A 26,181-nucleotide genomic window follows, 5' to 3' on the forward strand; every position below is an offset into this window, starting at 1 on the left:
ATAAAGTATATGTTTGCAAAATAGTTTTTATTGATTTGTTAACATGGATAATACAGTGTTTAACAAAAATATTGGTCACAATTTCAGACATTTAATATTTTTTTTCGCTATGATGATCTGTAGCATGATCATTATTACAATTACGATCTGGTCATGAACGATCAATGAGCAATTGTAATTTAACCTAAATTACTATTGTTCCTTAACAGTAAGAGCTTACCCTATAGCGTCTCTCATCTAAGCTAAACAGATGATGCACTATTCTAATATGCATTCGACGCGCAAAAGTACTATTCTCTGCTTTTCACTATCAGTTTAACTAGTTCAAAAGGATTTGTCCTCTTTATTCTTCTAGTTTGCCCAGTAGTATCGATGAGCTGGATTGGCTCAATATTCTCGTGCCTATGAAGTCGTTCCTCGTGACTTACTGCCATCTTCTTGATGATTATGTCCACTATTTCAATTCCTACATGGAGGAAAATGGAGGTAATTGTTTGCCATGTATCAAGAAGCATCTACAATATCTCTCAGTATTTGGTTCTGGAAAGTTGATTAGTATAGATCGACAAAGTGGAGATTTTTTCAACTATCCCAAACATTTTGTATACCTTATACTTAGTTCTTCCCTTTTTTTCTTGACGTGAGCCTTTCAGCGTAGTTTGGCATTTAATGTTGTACCTAAATACTTAATAGTGCTACATATGGCACTTGGATATTGTTGATCATAACCGGTATATTTTTTTAGTTTTTTGTTGTTAAAATTAACATTAACATATTTAACTTCATTCAGACTGATTCTCTATATTTGCTTCCATTTATGGATTTGGTTAACTGCTATTTGGACCCCGTTTATCGCCTCTTTATCACTCGTTCCTACTACTTGGATAGCCATATCATTAGCAAAGGTGGCAACAGTTTTGTCTTTGAATACAGGTATATCACACTTGTATAGTAGGTACACACAACCAAGCTTATATGGAATCATGTATTATTTGTTTCTATTTCGTGCAAATTTAAAAAAACGAACAGACGAAGTCAAACTATATTTAATTTAAAGCAATTTAGTAGCAAATACATAACAATTAAATAAAGCAATATAGTATATAAAGTATGGAGAACGGTAACGGTTTTATACCGATCGAAGACAATTGTTTGGAGGAGGAGCGGAGCGACGACTCCAATTATTGTCTGAGATCAGTTACCCTTAGCGTTCGACATGCTTATACCGTTTTTTGCACGATTGATACCATTATAAATTATAAAATTAAACATTTTCGTCATATTGACTATTTTAATTCATTTTATCAAGATAGATACTTTGGTTGTTAGGTAGTAACTAGGGTGCATAACAACAATGGAGAATTGAGTTTTTATTTAGTTGTCAATAATTTTAAGTATAATTTTGATTATTATAAATTAAAATATGAGCGAAAGTGAATTTGAAGAAATTGAACGGGCTTGGGAAGAAGGGTGTTCCGCAATTATTCCCGAAAAAATCCAAACTCCGTTATCAAAATAGCTACCAAAGTTTTAAAAAATGGTGCGAAGGCAAGAATTTAAGAATCGAAGAAAAGACTCTATTGACATATTTCGTTCAAAAGCATATGCAGTTGAAAGCTCCTGGAAGCCTCTGGGCAGAATATTCAATGATTAAATCCACCGTTTTTCTTTATTATGGCATTGATATTTCCAAGTTTTCAACTTTGATCGCGTATTTGAAGAAAAAAAATGTTGGCTATAGGCCTAAGAAAGCGAGCATTTTTACACAGGAGCAATTTGAAAAATTTCTGATGGAAGCAGCGGATGAAGAATTTCTAGTTCACAAGGTAATATAAGCTAGTTTAGGTAAAAGAAATACTCTAATGAAGATTTTTTCATATTTTGTAGGTCGCAATGATATTGGGAATATCTGGTGCCTGTAGAAGAGAAGAATTATATAATATTACTATGAATGACATCCAACAAACCGATGGTTTAATGATTGTAAAAGTACCCAATACAAAGACGAACATCCAGCGTACTTTTACAGTCGTTAATAAACCAGACGATAAAATTCCATATTTAGAAATTCTGCAAAAGTATATAAAACTTCGTCCATTACAAGTAAAATCAAATCATTTGTTCTTAAGATACGCCAAAGGAAAATGTTGTGCTCAAGTAATAGGGAAAGGGACAATCGGGGGCTGGCCTTCTCAAATTGCCAAATTCTTAAATTTACCTAATCCCGAGAACTATACTGGCCATTCGTTCAGGAGGACATCAGCAACGCTTTTGGCTAATAAAGGTGTTGATGTTTTCGGATTAAAGCGTCATGGAGGTTGGCGTTCATCGACAGTGGCAGAAAGCTATGTAGAAGATTCTCTTCAAAATAAAATAGATTTTTTCGAAAAAATATTGTGCAATACTAGTAATACTACTAATGTATGCGATTCTGTAGGAGTTTCTGTTAGAAGTGAAACCACAGCCCAAACAAGTGGGATTTCATTAAATAATTTAACAAATTGTACCATAAGTTTCAATATTAATAAATAATTCGTTAGTTTTCTTTATTCTTTCAAAAAATAAATTAAAATTAAGAGATTTTTTAACTCGACGGTAAGTGAATTACTTACCGTCGAGTTGGAGTACTTACCGTCGGGTTGGATTACTTACCGTCGAGTTGCTAGTAAATGTCACCTACTGACGTAAAATCTGTCACGGTAAACAGTCAAAAATGATCAATCGTGCAAAAAAGTATTTAACAAACAAATTAAAACTAGTTGTTTTAAGTCAATAGCATAAAAAATTTTATTGTAAAGCAAATGTTTAAATTGTTTTTATTTATTTTTTATGTTTTTTTTTTTGGTAGTGAGAGGTATCACCACTAGTCCTTATGCAAGCTTCAGTTTGTGTGGGCACGCTCCTAACCAAATTATCGACATTTTTTTTTTGTGGTAGATTGCTGCATTTTTCAAGAGCAGCTTGTACTAGCCGTGCGGTGTTTTGTGGATGAGCTCTAATTTTTCTTTTAGGCATATCCCACAAATATTTTATAGGGTTAAGCTCGGGTGAGCAAGCAGGCCACTACAAACAAGGGATATCTTCTGCTTCATTGATGTCTCTAGTTACTCTAATTGTATGTGGAGGTCCATTATCATGCATTAAAATTAAATTTTTTCCTGTTGCACCTCTCCAGAGCCTAACTACAAGAACTAGAGGTTATCAAAATACCAGTGAGCAGTTAAAGTTTATTGGATGAAAGTTATAGGAGTTTTTTTAAGGATCACAACTACTCTCCAGAACATTACACTTCCCCTTGTATATTTGTGAACAGATCTGACAGTTTTCGTTCTTGCTTGTCTTCCTCGACCTCTAAGTACACGATTTCGTGGGTCATCTGATTTTACACAAATACTTTTTCTGAATATAGCACATTTTATCAATTCCCAATGTTCCAGTTTTAGTGGTGAACTACCCCCTCTGTGGCTCAGTGGTAAGGCGCCTACCTTTGGATCGAAAGATCCGAATGGTCTTGAGTTTCCTGATCCGAATCTCGGTCAGGAATTTTTCGTTTATTATAAATTAATAAATGAAAATAATTTCTGTCCTTGTGGGATCGGTACTCACCGGAGGGACCGCAGACGTTCGGATACAATAATTAGCGTCTCTTTGCAAACACAATGACGTTGACTTTGCAAAGTCACAAGACAATTACTCAACACACAAACTACACATTACTTTTTTGAGTTAGTGATAAGTTATAGTCATTAAAAATCATTATGAAGTTGAGTGGCCATTTGGTTGTGAAAACCAGTGCCAATAAAACACAAACACATACACAGTTTTGGTGGTGAAGACACCAATTTAGGCGATCAATCTTGTATTGCCTGAATAACTCGGGAACCCATGACTCTCTTCTGCTGTATACTTCTTGACACGAACTTTTCTTCTTATCATTTCATCTGAAACAGTTACGCCTGTAGCTTCCAAAAGCTGCCTTTGGAGCTGAAGGCGAGAAATGGGTAGGCGTCTTTCAGCTGATTGGAAAATTAAACGATCGTGGCGAGCCGTTGTTACTTTTTGACGACTTTCTCTTGCTTCATTTTTGATCTTTCCTAGTCCCTGTTGCCTAGCATAAGTTTTGGATAGAACGCCCTGTTACGCCTAGCTCTACAGCTATGTCCCTCTGAAAACATTACTAGCTCCACAATACCAATAACCTTTCCCCGTTGTAAGTTCTATAACCCCACATGAGGCATATTTTCATTTTTGGACGCAAAAGTTAGTTTATTTATTTTCGTTCAATTTACAACTCAAGCAAATAACCGATACCGTACCGAGCTGTACTATTTAATTGTCTCATCGATTTGTTTATTTTCAATAAAAACCTTTATTCTTCGCAACAAAAACAAGTTTTTTCAAAAGAAATAACTAATATTCCTTTGACATACATGGTGATTCCATATAAGTTTGGTTGTTTGTATATGAACGCATGCAATACATCTGCTATAATTTCTTTTAAATCAGAAAAACAGTCATCTTCCGTAAATGCTATTTATTCATGTACGACTGTAAATAATGTTGACCGTATTGTATTGGATAAAAAACTGTTCAATAATTTATTTATTAAACATTCATGCCAGATTTTATCGAACGCCTAAGCAGCATCAAGGAAGACAGTTGAACATACTTTCTTTTCTTCTATAATCTTTCGATAATATTTATTTGTGATTCTATTCACCTGGTCGGCTTTTGAGTGCTAATTTCTTAAGCCGAATTGATGTGTCGGAATTAGATTTTTTTGTTGGTTAAATAAATAATGGGTTTTATTCTCTTAATAGAGGAGAAATTTCTTAAACAGTTTCGATATCACAGGGTGCAGACGTATCGGACTCTATGATGATACCTAATTTATTGCTTCTCCTGGTTTAGGAACCATAATGACTTCCATAATGACTAGCTTAGTAACCATAATTACGTTTATAATTTAATCTAAATGCTGCATTAATTAGGTTTATTAGTTTTACGATAGGTCTTCGGGGAAAATGTTTCATTAGCTCGCCCTTACTTAAAACGTAAGAGTGACTCAACACAATAGTTGTGATACTGACTAAATATTTGACTCAATTAATTTGCGCCAGATATTAGTTTCTAAGAAAATATTAGGGCAAAATATAGGGTACGTCTGTTTCCTTTTTAATATACAGGGTGTCCCAAAAATATTGGTCGTAAATAATATCACAGATTCTGGGGTCAAAAATAGGTTGATTTAACCTAACTTAACTTAGTACAAATGTGTACATCAAAAAAGGTAGAGCCCTTTGAAGTTACAAAAAAGGAAAATCAAGTTTTTCCAATACATCGAAAACTATTAGAGATTTTTTATTGAACATGGACATTTGGCATTCTATGGCAGGAATACCTTAAAAAATATATAGTGAAACTTGTGCACCCCGTAAAAATGTTATGGGGGTTTTTTCCTTTAAACCCACCCCCCGAACTTTTGTGTACGTTCCAATTAAATTATTATTGTGCTACCATTAGTTAAACACACTGTTTTTAAAACTTTTTTGCCTCTTAATACTTTCCCGAAAAGTCAGTTTTTATCGAGATATTTTGAATACTTGACAAATCCACCACAATTTGTATGGTTATGTACGATTATAGAGACATTATGGTAATAATATGAAAATTTAAATATAATTTACATTCTTGGGTATATTTTACAAAGAAGCCACAGCTCGATAAAAGGTGCCTTATAGAAAAAATAGTAAGATGCAGAAAAGTTTTAAAAACACTCTATTTAACTAATGGTACCGCAATAATAGTTCAATTTGGACGTACACAAGCATTTGGCGGGTTTAAAGGAACGAAACCCCCATAAAATTTGTATGTAAACATAAAAAAGAAGCCGCATCTCGATAAAGACTCACTTATCGAAAAAATACTAAGGGGCAAAAAAGTTTAAAAACATTCTGTTTAACTAATGGTACCACAACAATAATTTAATTGGAACGTACACAAAAGTTTAGCGGAGTTTAAGGGAAAAAAACCCCATAAAATTTTTATGGGGTCCATTTATTGTATTTATGTCCATTTTCAATAAAAAATCTGTAAGAGTTTTGGATATATGAAAAAAACTCGATTGTTATTTTGAAATTTCAAAGGGCTGTAACTTTTTTTGTGTGCCCTATTGTATATAGGTAAGTCAGGTTCAATCAACCTATTTTTGGCCCCAGAATCTGTGGTATATTACATGACCAATCTTTTCGGGACACCCTGTATATTAAGGAAAATTGTGGCTGAATAAAATATTAAAAGGGTCAATACGTTTTAAATATCCAAAATTAAAATACTGTACGTTAAATAAAAGTGACTACTTTATAACAAGAATAGAAAAAAAATGTGGGGCAAAACAGGCAGTTACTGTTTGGTGTAGATTTATTGTCACCCTTATCACTCAGCCTGTAGTGTCCACTGCTAATCATAAGCCTCCCTTTAACGTTTCTAGCGCTGAAGATTTTGTTTTTTGAATGAATTCAGTTTATTGTGACTCTCATAATATCATCTCTAATCGTGTTTGAGGACTACTCTTACCTACATCTGCATAAAATTTAGGATGCCACTCCATTATAGGTTCATTCTCACCACGTTTCCAATTCAAGTCCACTTGATGTATGTTTTTCATTATACTGCATATTTGATTCCTGTTATCGATTTTGCTAGTGGATAAGAGAGAAAAAAAATGGTAAATGTTAGACAAGAAGTTGCAAAATGGAAATTGAGATTTGCCGGACACAATGTATAAGACAAAAAAAGACCGATGTAATAAAATTCTTATAAATTGGAGACCGTGGGAATATAGACGAGGAAGAGGAAAACTCCGAATAAGATGAGCAGATACATGGCCCGTCAAAATGGCCCTGTCAAAACAGCCCCGTCAAAAAAGCCCCGTCAAAATAGCCCGGATACAAAATAGCCTCAACAAAATAGCCCGTAAACAAAATAGCCCCGACAAAATAGATTGCACACAAAATAGCCCCGGTCAAAATAGCCCCGGTCAAGACAGCCCCGGCTAAAACAGCCCCGGCGAAAATACCCACAATAAGAACTTTTACCTTTTAACGGAGTACCATTTATTTTAAATTACTATTCTAATTGGAAAATAAGCCACAATTTAACTAAAAAAAATTGTTTTCCGCAAATCGCCAGGAAATTTTGACATTCCTGTCAAAATTTCTTGAAGAAAAAGTCAGGACTTCCTTACTGTAAGGAAATGTCATTTCCTTACTGTAAGGAAATGATATTTCCGTACAGTTGTTAGTGTTCTATTTATAAGCGTCAAGTTTGACAATTCAACCTCAATACGTTTCCATAGTAACCCAAGTAATTTTATTAGGAATTTCAAAGCACCATTTATTTGGGAATAAAATTATCGCGTTTTTTTTAAATCAATCAATATCTGTCGAATTTTAAACGATTTGCGGAAAAATAGTATGTTTACCTCGTAGGAAAAGCCACATTCCTGGACTCTGTGTTGCTAAGTCTCGGCTTGCGCCTCGACTTAGCAATCTTCACAGTCGTCCAGGAATGTTAAGCTTTTCCTACCCGGTAAACAATGTACTATTTATTAACGTTTCGACTTGCACTTCTGACGTCGTAATCAAAAAACATATTAATAAATTAAACAAAAATGTTGTTGCTTCTTAAAAAAATTCTTCAAACAATTTAATTAAATCTGGCTCATTCATATCAACAATTCAGACATGCAGTATAGTGCAAGTGAAAGGAATAAATAAGCTATAATTTCGTAAACACGCGACGTCAAGGAAAAATCCTGAAACTGGTCTATTTTTATTTTTAAATTACGATATTTTGGTATATATTTCATACTAGTGACGTCATCCATCTGGGCGTGATGACGTAATCGATGATTTTTTTTAATGAGAAGAGGGGTCGTGTTCTAGCTCATTTGAAAGGTTATTTAATTCTCTATTCAGTAATATAAACATTTACATAAATAGGTGCCCCAAAACTTTTTTTAATTTAAATTATTTGACAAAAAAAAAGGAAGAATGTATGTAATTTATTTAATTCAAAATACATTATACTGCTGTCAGAAAAGAGAAAAAAAAATGTTTATATCAAAAATAAACATCGCTATTCGCTTAAATTAAATGTTCAATCTTCCAAGAGGCAAGTGGCTGGCGCGAGCTGGCTTGATCATTGAATTTAATCGAAAAGCAGAAAACATTTAATCGAAACAGAAGAGAGGGTTTCGAGTTCTCTGAAAAGACCATTTTTTATAATGTGGTTAAGATAAACATTTGAATAGAGGATAATTACCATGATGAATTCTGAAGGGAGCTTTTTTTTCGGGGCTATTTTGTCGGGGCTATTTTGTCGGCGGGCTATTTTGTCGGCGGGCTATTATTCCGCGGCTATTTTGTCTGCAGGCTATTTTGTCGGAGCTATTTTGTGTGCGGGATATTATGTCGGGGCTATTTTGTCGGAGCTTTTTCGACGAGGCTATTTTGACGTGGTACCGGCAGATGATATCAAGAAGCATGTGAGCTCTAGGTGAATATACGTAGCGACAGAAAGGAAAGAATGGAAAATGGTTTGAGAGGCCTATGCCCAAATATGGGCCGCCGAAGAAGGCTAATTAGATAGATAGATGGCTTTTATAGGTAATTACATTCAGAACTCTATAACTTAATGTCAATCCCAACATCGATCGTTCCGTGGATCGCTGAGTACTATGACTTTTTCCTCAGATTTTTAAGTGGGTGTTAAGTCTCTACATCATAAGTCAATATTGGAAGTACGCACTGTTCAAAAACCTTACTTTTCAGGTATATCGGCAAATTATTTTAAATGGGGCTACCTGTTTTGACATAGTATAACTATTGATTTAAAAACATATATAGCAGCACCACAGCAGGTGTGAAATTTTATTAAAATACATCAATGGAACGTCAAATAGGTTAAGGCAACAATGACTCAATTGAAACTGTTATGTGGAAACAATATTAATTGGCCCGAAAATTAAATTATTGATATTGTTATGTGTTCTCTACTCTTTTGTTCAGTGTCGAGGGTTGGACTTTAACAGATACATTTCTCAATAAACTGGAAGCCTTTGAAATCTTGGTGCATCGGAGAATCATACGTATTAGTTTGGTGCATAGAGTTCGTAACGAAGTTATTTTGCATAGGGTGTAAAAAGTTATGGAAGTCGTCAGAACAATTAAAAATCGCAAACTTGAATAGCTTGGCCATGTTATGAAACACCCAGAGAGATAGAAAATACTCCATTTAATAATACAAGGCAAGGTAGACTTAAGAAGAAGGCAGATCGAAGAAGAACGTCATGGCTTAGAAACCTGAGAGAATGGTTTAACAGATCCTCTGCATCCCTTTTCCGAGCTGCTGTCAACAAAATTACTATAGCCAATATGATAGCCAACGTTTGATAATTAAGCACAGCACATAAAGAAAAAACAATGGCTGACAAAAACTGTTTACAATGCTGCAATAATTTATGATTTAAATATTTGAGTGGGGTAGTATGGGAATGACTAAACCACTTTCTTTTCGCTGAAGATGTCGGTAATATCAGACAATCTACACAAAACCCAAAAGTTATTAACAAGTGCTGCATACCTGTGGCCTACTCTACAGTCAGCTAGTACATTAATTATTATTTTGTCTTGCGCTGTTGAGTCAAACGACTTTTCGTAGTCCACAAATATTTAGAATATTGGGTTGTATTCCACTGTTTTCTTTTTCTGTAAGAGTTTTAATTTCTAATAAATGATCGATTATACCAAATCATGACTTACATCCTGCCTGCTCTTTAGATTATTAAAAGTCTAATTTAAAAGTCTAAATAATTTGTGTATGAGGAAGAAAAGATCAATTAATGGGTAGGTCTGGTCTGTTGGGTCATCTTTTTTGTGCGTGATTATTATCATAGCAATATTTCACACATCGATCAAATAAGATTTTAAGGACGTTTATTATTTTTTAAGCCTACAAGAATATAGCACTAAAATCTTATACCACAACAGATTAAACGAGAAACTATATACCTAACTGCTAAAAACAACCAATTATACGAACATATAAAGGGATGTATTCACAACGCAGCCCAAGAAGCTCTAGCCGAAGAGACCAGTACAGTCCACAGCTCAGCGGGAAAAATCACTTGGAATACACAGTTGGAAGAGCAAAGAAATAAGAAACAGAAAGCGTGCAAAAGATTGCTGAACACTAATAACCCTGAAGATATAGTAGTATACAAAGATCAACAAAGAATATTTAAAGAAATGACAAGAAACAACAAAAACGAAATATGGGATGCAAAATGTAAAGAAGTTGACTGTTACATCGGAGGAGCGCAATCATCAGCGGCTTGGAAATTAATAACAACTTTGAAAACCGACACATCAAACAAAAGTCGAATACAGCCCATCCAGAGAGATGCATGAAAGAAGCATTACGCAAGGGAACTAAATGAAGACATAGATAAATATAATACTGATTCACCCCAACGTATACGAGTACACGGCGAATGTGTAAACGTGGAAGAAGAACAAATACAACAAGCACTTAAATGCATGAAGAACAACAAAGTATACGGGCCGGAGAACATACCAGCAGAACTTCTAAATCACGGAACACCAAAACTAATAAGGTATCTTAAAGTGCTATTCACAAGATACTTGAATGGGGAAGAAATCCCGAATAGTTGGAAAGAAGCATAGATTACTCCACTTGAAAAAAAAAGGTTCAGAAGATATCTGCGGAAACTACAGGTGTATCTCGGTCACTAGTACCTTTAGCAGGCTGTTTGGTAAAATCTTAAAAAACATGATTGAGCAAGAATACGAACCTCATGAAATTGAACAGCAAGCAGGTTTTAGAGCTGGAAGATCTTGCATAGACCACATATTTACCATAACAAAACTTAATGAAAAGAAAGTTGCAAGAAGCCAGGAAATACATCTTTTATTTGTGGATCTCACAAAAGCATATGACACGATTCCTGTGAGAAAGCTGTGGCAGTCTCTTGAACGATCTTCCTTAAATAACACGATCATCGCCGCGGTCGAACAACTATACAATAAAGCCAGATCAAAAATAAAACTAAACAACACCTTATCAGAAGGATTTCCAGTAACAAAAGGATTACGACAAGGATGCTGCCTCTCTCCATTACTACTAAAGCACTGGAGAAGATCTTGTTCAGGGATGGGAATTCAACATGACGATTATACAACATTGTATACTCTACATTTCGCGGACGACCAAGTCGTAGTAGCAGCGGATCAGGAAGATTTAGAATTCATGACAAGACGGTTATTTCAAACATATGAAGAGTGGGGCCTTTCTGTAAATAGAAACAAAACGCAATACTTATGCCTCGGTACTGAAGTAGAAGATCTAATAGTTAACGAACAAGAAACAATCAAGAACTGTGAGGAATATGTATATTTGGTAACAACAATCAACAAGAGTGGTCGCACCGAAAAAGAGATAGAGCAAAGGATCGTGAAAGGAAAAAGGGTGATTGGATGCCTAAACCCGATGCTATGGTCAAAAGAACTATCTAATCAAAGAAAACATCTTACCTTTAACTCCATCTTTAAAAGTATAGTGCTCTATGGATGCAAAACATGGCAACTTACTAAATCCCGGGAACGACGCCTACTTGCATTGGAAATGGACTTCTGGAGAAGATCGGCTAGAAAATCAAGGCTTGAAAGGATACAATATGACCAAATCAGAAATATAATTGGAGTCAAGTCAACCATCATAAACGAAATTCAAAGAAGACAACTGATCTGGAATGGCCATGTAAAAAGACTGGACGAGGACAGTCTGCCAAAACAAATTCTAAAATGGACGCCAAATGAGAGAAGGAAGAGAGGAAGGCCGAAACAATCAGAAGGCGGCATTCAGAAGACAATATCGGAAAGGAATCTTCACCCTGGCGAATTGAACGACCGACGGCGACGATGCTGGAAACTGGGAACCGGAAGGCGATGAACACTATAAATAACCGGGATAATAATAATATTATTTTTTCCACTCCTGTGTTATTACTTTAAATTACAATGCCATCTTCTCCTTGGGCTTTGGTGTTTTTCATTTTTGTTTACGAATGTTTTTTATATGTCCTCCCAGTACTTTTAAGCTGTTATTCTGCTAAATTAATTTAGATATGGTTCGCGTTTTATATGTTCTTACTTTTGCACTTACATGCATTGATATTTCTTTGTTAATTTGTGTATATTCTGCTCTATTTTTTTGTTTCGTCTTCTTTTTTTTATAGGCTATTTTATTACCTTTCTTAGTTTATCAGACGACTTATATTCTTTATTGTCAGATCTTTCTACCGCCTCTGCTTAGGCTGCTATTATTTTTTTTATTTATTTCCTCTAGATGTGTATTTATTATCTAAGACCGTTCTCCACATATTTGGTGTTTTCAGAATTTTTTATGGGGTTGTCCATTTGTTAGTTTTCCCCTCCTTGCAAGTTGGTTGTTTCCCTCTTAACATTTATTATTACTTTATACATACCTACTAAAAACTCCTTCAATATGCTTTAGTTATTTTTAATATAAAGCTTGTGTTTCAATGTAAACTAGGTACACCTAGTCGTGTGCTCCTCTTTTACCCATTGTACTTAGTCCGTAGTGTATTGACATTTTGAGTAACTTATTACATATTGGCAAATAACCTAACACGCTGTGAGATTTGGATGGTGGAAGAAAGAGATAGAACGAAGGATAAAATTCAGTTATGGTCTAGTTTCTCAAGGCAAGTAGTAGAGGAAAAACACAGGAGCTCACGTAGGCATGGGTGCTAAATCCCTGAAGTAGATCTGCCATCTACCAGAACCATAATAGAGGAGTACCTACCTACTGCCTCGATCTAGAATAATATATATTAATTGTTTAATTGTTTTTGAATAGATAAGTCGGTGAAATATAAGAAATAAAGGAAATATAAATATTCAAACTTTATTCGTTACTCTAGTTCAATACATACGTATTAATATAAAAATACAGTCTTTACCAAAAAAGGCAATAAAAAATTACAAACTAAATATATACAGTGCGGTGGAATAAGTGTTGCCCCCCCCTGTTAACTTGTTTATTTTAAGAATATAAGCAAAGCGCTTGGACAGGTCGATTTTTAAACTAACCATAGTATATTATACCATCAACGTTTCGAACTTTACGCGATCCCTCTTCAGGTGACAGCCATAACTTTGATTTTTTAAATGGGAAAGTACATCACGTGACACCTCATTTAAAGGATCTTAAAATACTGAGTTCAAAAATGTATAATAATTTAATCCTGTTTGAGAGCGTAGGCCAAGAATTTCGGTCGAATTCTGTCTAAATGCAATCATTTTTTTCGAATCCTCAAAAAACCAATAAATATTTTTGAAAAATTTAAACGCAGTATGAAATACTACAGTATTCTCGATGGTCCAAAGCCCCTGAGAACTCCTATAATGTTTAATTTAATAACTCACAGTGGTGGAAAAAAGAGAAAATTTAGTGTGATTTTTAATTTCAAATATATCATTCAAAAGAAACCTTCTGTTTATTCTAAGGGACTGTTAGCCCTCGGTAATAACCTAATATTTCATTCTGCGTTTAAATTTTTCAGAAATACTTATTAGTTTTCTCAGAATTCGAAAAAAATAAATGCGTTTAAAAAGAGTTCGACCGAAATTTTGGGCCTGCGATCTCAAAAAAGATTAAAGTATTATACATTTTTGAAATCAGTATTTTAGAAGCTGTTAAATGAGGTGTCACATGATGTACTTTACCATTTAAAAAAATCAAAGTTATGCCTGTCACCTAAAGAGGGATCGCGTAAAGTTCGAAACGTTGATGCTATAATATACTACGATTAGTTTAAAAATCGACCTGTCCGAGAGTTTTGCTTATATTCTTAAAATAAACAAGTAAACAGGGGGGGGGCAACACTTATTCCACCGCACTGTATGAGATAAAATGAAGCCCTACATTACTAACATTTGCATTCCCAAGTGCAATGATATTTTCCATCAGGCCCTAACTTTACTGTTTCCTCAGAGCAGCAATTGCCATTTTTGCAAGGACAGTTTTCGCATTTACAGTCATCTCCACAATTGCAGGTACAGATACATTCACAATCTACTACAGTGCCATCTTTCTTTGTGAATTTGCATTGTTTAACAACGGTTTGAGATCCTCCCTTCTTACAGCAATCCATTTTCTAAAAACAAAATGATTATCAATGAGATTCGAATTGAATTTTGATTAAATTGCTAAATTATTAACTTTTGATACTTTTATATAGTCCTAATAAAAAAATCATATAACTTATAGTACATTCTTTCACGGTTTTTGCGGTAAATTTTAAACAACCGCTTGCATTGAGATGAAATTTGGCATACGCATTGCTAACATGTCAAAGAAAAAAGTGATATTTTGCAGATGTGTGCTTTTGCCCTGTGGATGACTTTCACCCCCCGTTGGGGGTGAAAAAATGTATGTCAAAAATAAGTGCGGAAATAGATAAATGACTAATTTTAAGTAACTTTTGTTCTATAGAGTTTTTTCGCCAAGTCAACACTTTTCGAGTTATTTGCGAGTAAATAAGTTCATTTTTCAACAAAATAACCGCATTTTTAGACGGTTTTTCGCAAATAACTCAAAAATTAAGTATTTTGTCGAAAATAACTTTCTTAGGAAAAATATAGCCTATGAAAAAATAAAAAAAAATGGTGTAGGCTTGAGGTCCCTGGACCTCGTAGAACCAGAGTTATAGCCAATGAAAAATAGGTTCATATTCGCCAAATTTCAAATACGCTATTTCGACGTGAAATATCCAAAAAATAAAGCACTTTTTGGGGAAAACCTGTTATAACTTTTTTAAAGTGTTTAAACAAAGCTTTATTTCTGTTTTTATAAAAAGTTTATAGCATCAAATTTAAGCAAGTTACGCTCAAAATAATGTTGCTCCCTTTTGTTTTCGCAAAAAAAAATCGGGAAGATCACCCCCTAATTGGCAACCTAACTGAAATTAATCTTTACCGCTAACTGAAATTATTTAGCTTAAGTTGTGTTTATATGATATGTAAGTTTCATTGACTCAAAGTGCTTATTTTTGAAAAAATTTGGTTTTAAAATAAAATTTTTAAAAATTTTAATTTTGAAAATTATTATGCTTTTTTTCAAAATAACTTAAAAATTATTAGAGATACCAAAAATCTCAAAAAACAAAACGTCAGTATTACTTTTCTAAATATCTTGTATTTTTTGTTTTTTTTTTGTAAGACAAAAATTGATTAAGATTTGGCGTTTCTAAATTTGCATACACTCGTGATCAGTGACTTGTTCAAGCCCTTTTAACTACAGCTCTTTCAAAAATAAGGACTTTGAACCGATGAAACTTACAGATCATATAAACAATACATACACGAGTAAAGAAACTTGTGAAGTGGTAACGATTATGTTCATCTGAGATACTAATTAGGAGGTGATTTTCTGGATTTTTTAACAAAAAAAAAAGGGACTAACTATATTTTGAGCGCAACTTGTTTACTTTTGATGCTAGAAATTTGTTTTTTAAACAAAAATGAAATCTTTTTTAAATACTCTAAATATCTTGTAATAAGTTTTCCCCAAAAAATGCTTCATTTTTTGATTATTTCACGTTAAATATTCCATTTGGAACTGAACGAATATGAACCTATTTTTTATTAGCTATAACTCTGCTTTTACCAGGTGCAGAGACCTAAAATATACACATTTTTTTTCAATTTTTTGCGGGCTACATTTTTGCTAAGAATGGTTTTTTCGACAAAATACTTACTTTTTTAGTTATTTGCGAAAAACCGTCTAAAAGCGCGGTTATTTTGTTGAAAAATGAACATATTTACTCGCAAATAACTCGAAAAGTATTGACTTAATGAAAAAACTCTATAAAACTAAAGTTACTTAAAATTAGTCAATTTATCCATTTCCGGACTTACTTTGGACGTATATTTTTTCACCCTCCAGAAGGGGTGAAAGCCACCCCCATGACAAAAGCACACATCGGAACAATATCACTTTTTTTCTTTGACTTGTTAGCTATGTGTATGCCAAAGTTCATGTCATTCCAAGCGGTTCTTTAAAATTTAGAGGTTTTGCAATATTTTACCGTTAAAGAACGTACTATTAGTAAATCAGCAACATTAAAATGGCAACCATGATAAACTTCTAAAAGCTATAAAAGCCTAATGAGACAAGTCACGCAGTCTGTCCGGTACATTTCTTAACCCGCCGTTACACGTGTCTTCTATTGTGACGTGGTTGCACGCGTAGGAGCGTCGCCCTCACCTACATAAATTTGACTTATTTCGAGGAAGAATGAATGTCAACATGTATAAATATAAAATGGGTTGTACTCACATATTATAGAAAGTCTCGTAAACCAATTTTTTTTATTGATTTAACAAAACAAAAGTAAAAATAATATACATAGATCAAAAGCAAGTTTTCTTAATTGTCAATTTTAGCAAGCCACTGAAGGAATTAACGTTCTTTACGCGAATTCATTTTACTAAAAATACAAATTAAAATTAACAACTGTTCTGAAGCTATTTCTTTGTGGCATTTATGTTATTAACTATTAATATTTTGTATTTTGATAACGACGTCCGAGGTGGAATTCGAAACGTCAATAAAATTAATTTTTCAAGTTAAATTGTGGCTTATTTCCCAATTAGAATAGGTAAATTTAAAAATGGGTTCTTAACCAGTGGCGCACCTAGAATTTTCCTCTGGGGGGGGGTTGCTTGGGCACCGAAAGTTTTTTGTATTATTTGTGAAAGACAAGTTACATTTTCCTACTTTCTTTTATATATATTTCTATATGCTCTGGGTGGGATTTTAACCCCCAAACCCCCCGCTCGGTGTGCCACTGTTCCTAACCTAATCCAAAGAATAATATTTTAATTAAACCTACCTGAATATTAAATAAAAACCTAAAAGTTTCTTTGAGATAACAGAAACGTGATTTCACCTTGATTGCACGCGCAGTGAGGAATTTCCTCACTTGAAGAGGGATGTCTCTTCTTTCAACTATCATACAGCACACTGACCGCATGAAATATTCTATAACTTTTTCAAACCCTTTCATGAACCATGCTAAAGGCATTCCTGGGTGCTTAAGGTTATCGTATTAGTTTACACAATTTCATTGGTTATAAACAAATATGGTGAGGGATTCCCTCATAGCGCGTGTAATGGCGGGTTAATATATAAACATTAAATGACGTTTAAATAACGTGATTTTATTTTTTTTATATATTTTTATAACAGCTCCAGAATGACTGAACGGAATTAACTAATTTCGATTTTGAAATATTTGTAGAAATACAAGAAATGTTTAAAAGGTGAAAACTGTGATGAAATTGAAGAGTACAGGGGAAAAACAAGGAATGTCACTTTTTCAGGAATTTTGGCTTTTCTCGCCGTGTGGTAGCAAAAACTGAGTACTATCGACTAGCCTATCGATTCAGAACAATAACCAGAAAGATCATTCTATATAAATGCTTTAAGAATTTGTATTCAGGCAAAGGACCAAAATTGTCCGCACGCCACTGGACAAAAATAAGGAATGTTTTCCTGGAAGCAGCTGTTTTGGAAGCAGTTTTTTGGCACATTATTAAATTAATAAGTTATTATATATTAATATTATATTAACATTATAGACTAATAATTGCTAGAATTCTGCTAATAATTTCCTATACCAGGTTAGCTTTCAAGATGCAGTAGAAATAAACAAACCAAGACACGTTAAATGCTACTAGGAGCACTCCCGAATCATAATTTACAATGTATAAATTTTGGAAATCATTTGGGATTTACAATGTACAGTGGAACCCCGATAAGTCGGCCCCCGATAACCCGGAACTCCGGCTAACCCGGACCGATTTTTATCAGACAAACATTTCAACAATAAAAATGTATTGCTGTTACAAAATCTCGTGAACCTAATTCATTCATTTGGTGACGTCAATATACGAACGAAACGATTGATGAATCCGACATTACTGAAAATATCAGGGTGCAGATGGGACCCTGTCGCGCAATTCGCAGCAAATAAAATAGTCGTATGTTTTTGGCTTCATTTTAATTCGGTTATACATACGCATTTTCAAAGTTCACGAGGTTTTGTACCAACTCTATGTAATATAATATTTGAGAGATAATGGAACCGGATTGAACTACATATACTATAGTAAAAATGACTCATGGTACACCACATTCATTGTCGAAAACAACAGGCACCTGTATTATCCTTTATTTTTTTGAAACTGTCTGTGTTAGAATTGTTTAGAAAAGACTATTAAAATTCTTTTTTTAACAATGGTCTTAGTCATCAGTGTTATTAAATAACATAACATCAGAGACGGTATTGTGTGTAGTAAAGTCGTATTATTGTTCGCTTCCGTTTTGTAATCGTTCGTAAATTTATTCAGATTTTGTGTTTGCGTGTCTTTTGTCTATAAGGGCAACAAAACGTAAAAATGTTGTAGTGACAATGGAAAAGAAACTAGAAGCATTAAGTAGAATTGATAAAGGTGAATCTTGCAGCATTATATTATGGTGTCGGTACATCTACAGTATCGGATTGGAAGAAAAATAGAACTAAAATCGAAGAATTTTTTTTTAAAATGATAACAAAAGAGAGTTTAATCGGTGCAAAGCTAATAAAGCTAAGAATGAGACTTTTGACAACGCTTTGTATGTGTGGTTTTGTGTGGAATGCGAACGTGGTTTACGAGTGTCTGTGTGACAATTATAACGGAGTTTATCTGTAGGCATACCATATTTTATTAATTTTTACCAGTTTCTCTGGCTAACCCGGATTTTCGATAACCCGGATCGGCCGCGGTCCCAATTAATCCGAGTTAACGGGGTTCCACTGTATATACATTGTAAATTATGATTCGGTTGTGCTCCTAGTGGCATTTAACGTGTCTTGGTTTGTTTATTTCTACTGCATCTTGAAAACGAACCTAGTGTAAATAGTTTTAAATATTATTAAACCTTTATTGGTGTCTATCTCAATAAGTATACAAATGTGACATTCCTTGTTTTTCCCCCTGTACTCTTCAATTGTAAAGAAAATACTAAAAACAACAATGTCATTGTCATATACAAACAGTTACAAATATACGGTTATATTATGCTCCTTTTGATTTACGTCATAAAACTGCGGCTACTTTCGCGTCTATTTTACTTTTTTATGATATCCGTGAAATCCATGATTTTGGTACTTTGTTTGATCTAAATATGGTAATTAAGCAACAATTTAGAATTGTTTCACTAAATTTGTATTTATTAAGATGTATTGCATTAATGCACAAACTTGAATTTTTAACTTTACCGCAGAGAAAATGTAGAAAAATAGTTTTTATTAGAGTAACTAAACAATATTTTAAAATTATTTTTAATTATAAACATATTTTTTTGTAAGTATATTAATTTTCGATATTGTCAAAAATATACAGTGCGTCCATAAAGTAACGAATAACTTTATTAGCTGAATAAACAGCATTATTAGAAATTCCAGAAACAGGTCGATTTTTATTTTTAAATTACCCTTTTTTTGCATATACATATAATATTATATTAGTGACCCCATTTATCTGGGCGTGATAACGTAATCGGTGATTTTTTAAATAAGAATGGGGGTCATGTACTAGCTTATTTGAAAGGGTATTCAATTCTATATTCAGCAGTATAAACATTAAATTAATTGTTTATACAGGGTGTCCAAAAAATTAGTGTTTAATGAAATTATTTGAGACAAAAGGAAGAATGTTTGTAATTTATTTATTTTAAAATAGGTTTTACTGTTGTCAAAAAACAGGAAAAAAATGTTATTTGACAAATACATATTGTTTTTCGCCTTAATTCACTGTTAAAGCTGCCACCCATCTGCCTTTTGGCAGTTTTAACATTTCATTTAAGCGAAAATCAATGTCTATTTGTCAAATAAAACACTTTTTTTTTCTGTCAGTATTAAGATGTATTTAGAATTAAATAAATTACATACAGCTTTCCTTTTTATGTAAATTCATTTAGTTAAAAAAATGTGAATACCCTTTGTAAATTATTATATTAATCTTTATAGTTTCTATTAAAGACCAGGATTTTCGACTCACATAAATTATTAAGTAAAATTAACAGTCTCACTGAATATAACTTAACAAATTCTTATTGGAGAATTAAAACTTCTCCCCCTCTTACAAATGCTTATCTAGAAACTTACAACTTTAGCATTAACACTAAAAAAATATTACCCATATAAAATTTTTCTATTGAGGAAATCGAAATCTTTCCAAAGATCATAAAACCTAGATACAGAAACTTACCATTCCAAAACAATCGAATTATAAAATTAATTTTATCTGAATTTTCTAATTATAAATACATCTATACAGATGGTTCAAAAACATGTAATAGTGTAGGTAGCACTTATTATGCTTCTAATATAAAAAGTGGTAATTCTTTTAGACTACCTAAATTCACATCTATCATTACTGCCGAACTTTATACTATTGAAAGAGCTCTAACTTACGCGGTTGAACAGAACTTTGGAGACACGGTTATACTATCAGATTCTTTATCTGCTCTTGAGGCAATATCACAACCAATAATCAAAAAACAAAACAATGAGTTGTTATGCCATATTAAAAGGACAATTGCTCGATTTAAAAATAATAGCAGTGACTTGGTCTTTATCTGGGTAAAAGGGGATGCCGGAATCAAAGAAAATGAGATAGTGGATGAAATGGCAAAGAATTCAGCAACTTTAAATGAAATAGTAGACTTAACAATCTCCAGCGATTACATTCCAGAAATGCATAAAAAATTAAGAAAGAAATGGGAAACTATTTGGCTTAAGTTTTTACAAACTTCGAGGAATCCATACACTTACATATACTCACAACTTCCGCAAAATATCTCACATATATTTGATTATCACGTTGCTCGATTTTATTCCACATCCCTAAGTCGCTTAAGATCAAACCATGGTAATTTTCCTCCATAATTAGCTAAAATTGGAATGCGTATCAACTCTCTCTCTGTTCATAATGTGATAACTACTCTACTGCAGATTTAAATCATATAATATTTAATTGTGAACTTAATAAATACCATACGAAAACACTAATTGCTAGACTTCAGGACCAGAATGTAAGTTTACCGCTGAATATTTCACACCTACTAAGCTTCAACACCAAAACTATTAATGATATTATCATACAATTTCTTAAAGATTCTAAAATAAAAATTTAATATGGCATCTTCAATCTTCAACTTTCAAATATCTGTGGCAAAAAGTTTATCTAATGCCATCCCCTCTTTGTGAACACACACACATTAATCTTTATATTACTGGATAGACAAATAAATACTTTTTGGACTTAAGGGAAATGGACCGATTTCGGGAATTTCCAATAGTGTTATTTATTTAGCTAAGTATAATTTTTTGCGTTAATTTGTGGACGTACTATATATTGTATAAAAAATAGATATTGTACATACAGAAGATAAATATAAGATATTGTGTGTGTATATCTTCTTCTTAGAATTCTACAAAGATTTGAAAATCAAATCACAAAATGAATCTAGTCCTTGTTGAGTTATAAAATAGAAAATGTATAAAAAAATAAGTCACAAACAATTGGAGGGTGCTAGATAAAATTGGACGGAGCTTGAAAAATTTGGGTAAGTCAGAAAAATAATGAAGGGTGTCAGAAAAAATTGGAGGGAGATACGATAAAATAGGAGGATTTCAGAAAAAATTTAGTGCGGTGACTGTAGCGGGCAATTGATTGTATCCCACGTCGCTTGGGACTAGGACAGTCTGGATTCAGAAAATATTTTAGTTCTATAGAGCACATATGTGTAGAGCCAAAAGACCATAAATCAAGAAATTAGGATAGATGCTAATCGCTTCTACTCTAGGGACTAGGATAAAATTTAGAAAACATTTTAGTACTATAGAGCACATGTACAGTAAGGGTACCAATAGAGAAATCTAAAGAGTAGGTATAACGTTTCAATTTATATGGCGTTTCTGGATTTTTAAAAAGGTAGGTAGGCTTAAAAATGAACTACAATAAACCAAAAATAATGATCCATTACCACACAAATATAATAACCATAATATTTATGTTCTGGTGGTGGTGAAATATTAAAACCTTTATCTATATTTGGACCATGTCAGCAAGCTATGAAAAGCAAATCAAGATGTTTAAATCAAAAGAAATCAACAACTGCCATGGGCTGATTTCCACAAACCAGCAAATATCTAGGAAGACACCTACATTACTATGAACTTAAAAAAGGTGTATACCAGTTTATACCAATGGTTTGGATACCGTAAACCGTACCAGAAAATATGTTAAAAATACAACGAAAGAGTCAATGGGACGAAATATGCTTGGAATATTATTTAGAGACAATATAAGGAATACCCAGATAAGACGTAGGACGAAGACTGGAGATATCGTGGATGAACTTAGAAAAATGAAATGGAGCTGGGCCGATCACACAGCTAGGTATCAAGATAACAAGTGGACTCGGAGAATTATAGAATGGAGACACACGAAGGAGGACAACAAGAAGCATAAGAAAATGTCAAAACAGATGGGAAGATGACATTGGAGCAGTAACAAGCAAACGGTGGATTAGAATGGCGCAAGATATAGCAACATGGAAGCAATTGGAGGATTTATTCAGAATTGGATGAAAAAAGGTTGACGAAGAATAAAATAAGACAAGTGTCCTTAAAAATATGTTCAATATGGATAACCACCAATACACATAAATTGATTATAAGGCCTATCATAGAATGGTAACAGTTTCAATAAATCTTTTGCTTCTATTGAATATTTTTATAAAAATTTTAATAAAAATGTATTTTAAGGGGCTATTCTAGTGTAAAAATGAGGCAGTCAGAGAAGCAGTGGCCTAAGTCACAAATTGAGCATTTTTAGGTTAATGTGTCAATAAAAGCAGCAATTTTAAATCTTCGGATTAATAAGGGTCCCCCAAATTACCTCTATATTTGGCTACAGTGACGCTACAAACTTTGTAGCGTCATCCCAATAGCGTAATGGAAATATGAACGCAATTATTGCATTTATCTCAAAACACCGTTTTTGGGGTTAGGCCACTGTTGCTCTGAGCGCCTCAAATGCGAAATTCATATATAGTGGAGTCACTGAAGGTTTTCACCTCCGATTTCGTTGTACCTTTAATGATCTTCATGAAAATTGGTGAGTAGTTAGAAGATAGTTCAAGGAACAATGGTGACATGATGCCAACTTGCGCTTTTACCCAGGGGGTGGATGCCACCCCTTCTCGGGGGTGAAATTTTTGTTATTAAAAATAATACCAGCAAAATACTAAGCAAAATTTGTTATATAAAGTTATTAACATAAATCAATAGTTTTTGAGTTATTTAATATCAAAATTTTTATTTTTTCTTTAAAAAAATGCATGTTTTAAAGCTGTTTTTCACGTATTACTCAAAAACTATAACCTTTTGAAAAAAAATATTATTACCAAAATTAAAGATAATAGAAAACTTAATACACTCCCCACTTGAAGAACTAAACTAATGTTATTTCGAAGTGAGTTATGGGTAATTGAATGTATATTTTTTTCGACGAGTAGGTACTCAAATCTAAGTATTCAAGCTTACATAACGGGAAAACGATGCAATTTATATAATATACTTGTTAAGAAATTGTCAAAGTACTTCGCAATATCTATTAATGAGCTGTAGTAGAAGTTAATAGCATCAAAAATTAATCAAGTTATGATGAAAATAAGAAAACCCTTTCGATTTTTTTAGGAAAAAGTGAAAAATAAAACATACGCCATTTCCACAAAAAATAAATTTGTAGTAATCCTCACAAGAATTTCTTTAGGTTAACATAGTTAATGATTTCAACAATTTTGACCGGTTTGGAATGCATATTTTTGAAAAAAAAAGATATAATTTAAAAAAATCAGAATTTTTAAAATTATCGTACTTTTTATTTTCTTTTGATAATACATAACTTCAAAAATACTCCATATACGTAAAAAATCATATATAACTAAATTTTCGTTTTTTTTTTGTTCAAAATACTGTATCCATTTTTCTATTTCCGTAGAGTAAAAAATAACTGGGATAGAAACGTTTAATATTTCAATTTTGCTGCGAGAATCATGTAACCGGGGCCATTTAACTTTTTATTAAAAAAAAGTAAGAGGTTTAAAAGACTAATTTTGACGTTTTTTAATAGCTCTTGGAATCAACTTCTAACTAGTTTTTAGGTGAACCTTATATCTTAAAAATTAACGGAGTTATTTACAAAAAAAAAACAATAACATTTTTGGTGCATATATTTTAATGCTATCAACTTTTTCGAGCGCTTATTTGATAGATATTTCTATAAACTTTGACAAATTTGTAATAAGTTTATGTTATAAAATGCACTATTTTAACGGTATGTAAGCTTGAATACCTAGATTTGGGTACTCGACGAAAGAAATATACATTCAATTATATATAACTCACTTTTAGTTAACATTGAAAGGTTTTTATAGTGAGGAGTTTATTTGATTTTTTATTAGCCTCAATTTTGATAATAATAACATTTTTTGCAAAAATTATAGTTTTTGAGTTATTTATGAAAAATCGGTTAAAAACATACATTTTTCTCACGAAAAATTAAAATCTTTGATCTTTGATAACTCAAAAAGTTTTGATTTATTTTAATAAATTTATATAACAAATTTTGCTTATAATGTTTCCTTCTATCGAATTGTTGGGTATTTTTAATAAAATAATTTATTTTCACCTCCGAGGAAGGGTGGCATCCACCCCCAGGGTAAAAGCGCAAGTTGGCACCAAGTCACCTTTGTTCCTTGAGATATCCTCTAACCACTCACCAATTTTCGTGCAAATCGATGGAGTTTCAACGAAATCGGATGTAATAGCTCATATCCACCTTCAGCGACTGCACTAATACTTCCTTGGAAATTTCTAAAATAAAGAGTACTCTTCCAATTATTTTGAAAATTTGCACGAACATTTATTATAAAAAAAGTACATTTAAAAAAAAATTTCATAAAAAATATTGACAATTAAACGATTTATGCGCCATCTGCTTGAACCGTGAAAAAAATATAGTCCCACTGCTAACAGAGATACTGAAACATAAAATTTCAAAAGTAATTTTTGAAACGTTTTTTTCTATATCATCGACTAGGATTTTTGAAAAATGTTAAAATTTAGAAAAATGAAGTGTTGAAATTTTTTTTTAAATTAGTTAAAAAATTCTCAGTCAAAAACCGCCAAATTAACATTTCTTATCCAATCAAAAAACCCCTAGTTGATGGTATAGGAAATAACTTATATTTCAATAACCACTTTTGAAATTTTATGTTGCAGGATCTCTATTAGCTCCAATCACTGCTTGCAGCAGTAGAGCGATGTTTTTTTCACGGTGACAATTGGCACATAAATCGTTTAATTTTCAATATTTTTTTATGAAAACTATTTTACATGTATTTAGTTTTTTTTATAATAAATGCTCATGCAAATTTTCAAAAGAATTGGTAGGTATAGTACTTTTTATTTCAGAAATTCCCAGAAAAAAAAGTATATGAACTTCGTACTTTTACTCTAGGATAGCCCCTTCAGTAAAATTGTATATAGTACAAATTAATATTAATACATTATAATGAAAGTTTAAATACATACCGATAAAAATATACAAACGTAAACAAACTAGTACAATAATTTTAATTGCACATGAGCTCGACAGCTAACAGCTAACTAAAGTAGAATGGAAAACATTATCTATGGGTTAATGGGTTTTATAATAATTATTATTATGTACTTACTGTCGTGTCGTGTGCAGGAAGGTTTCCACACTGATGTTGACAAGCCCCACACCGAATGGGTGATTAATAGATTTCTGGGATGTGCAAAATTCTTATTATTCCAATGGTATTCTAAGTATCCTGCCTGGAAATGTTTATTCATTGTGCCATAATATAATATTATACAATGTGACATATCTGAGTTAGTTTAGAGAAATCTAATACTTATTTTACTTAATT

At 32.7% G+C, this 26,181-nt stretch overlaps 1 long non-coding RNA gene across 1 annotated transcript; it reads right to left on the minus strand.

The window, feature by feature from the left end:
- Positions 1-12,995: 12,995 nt before the first annotated feature.
- Positions 12,996-25,924, minus strand: LOC126885241 (uncharacterized). The gene is made up of 2 exons (XR_007698349.1): positions 25,820-25,924; positions 12,996-14,263 (listed from the first exon to the last, which is right to left on the minus strand). It is a non-coding gene; the product is annotated as an uncharacterized LOC126885241 (long non-coding RNA).
- Between the last annotated feature and the right edge of the window lie 257 nt (positions 25,925-26,181).

The sequence above is a fragment of the Diabrotica virgifera genome, chromosome 5 (genome assembly GCF_917563875.1).
Source record: "Diabrotica virgifera virgifera chromosome 5, PGI_DIABVI_V3a".
Classification (NCBI taxonomy): domain Eukaryota; kingdom Metazoa; phylum Arthropoda; class Insecta; order Coleoptera; family Chrysomelidae; genus Diabrotica; species Diabrotica virgifera.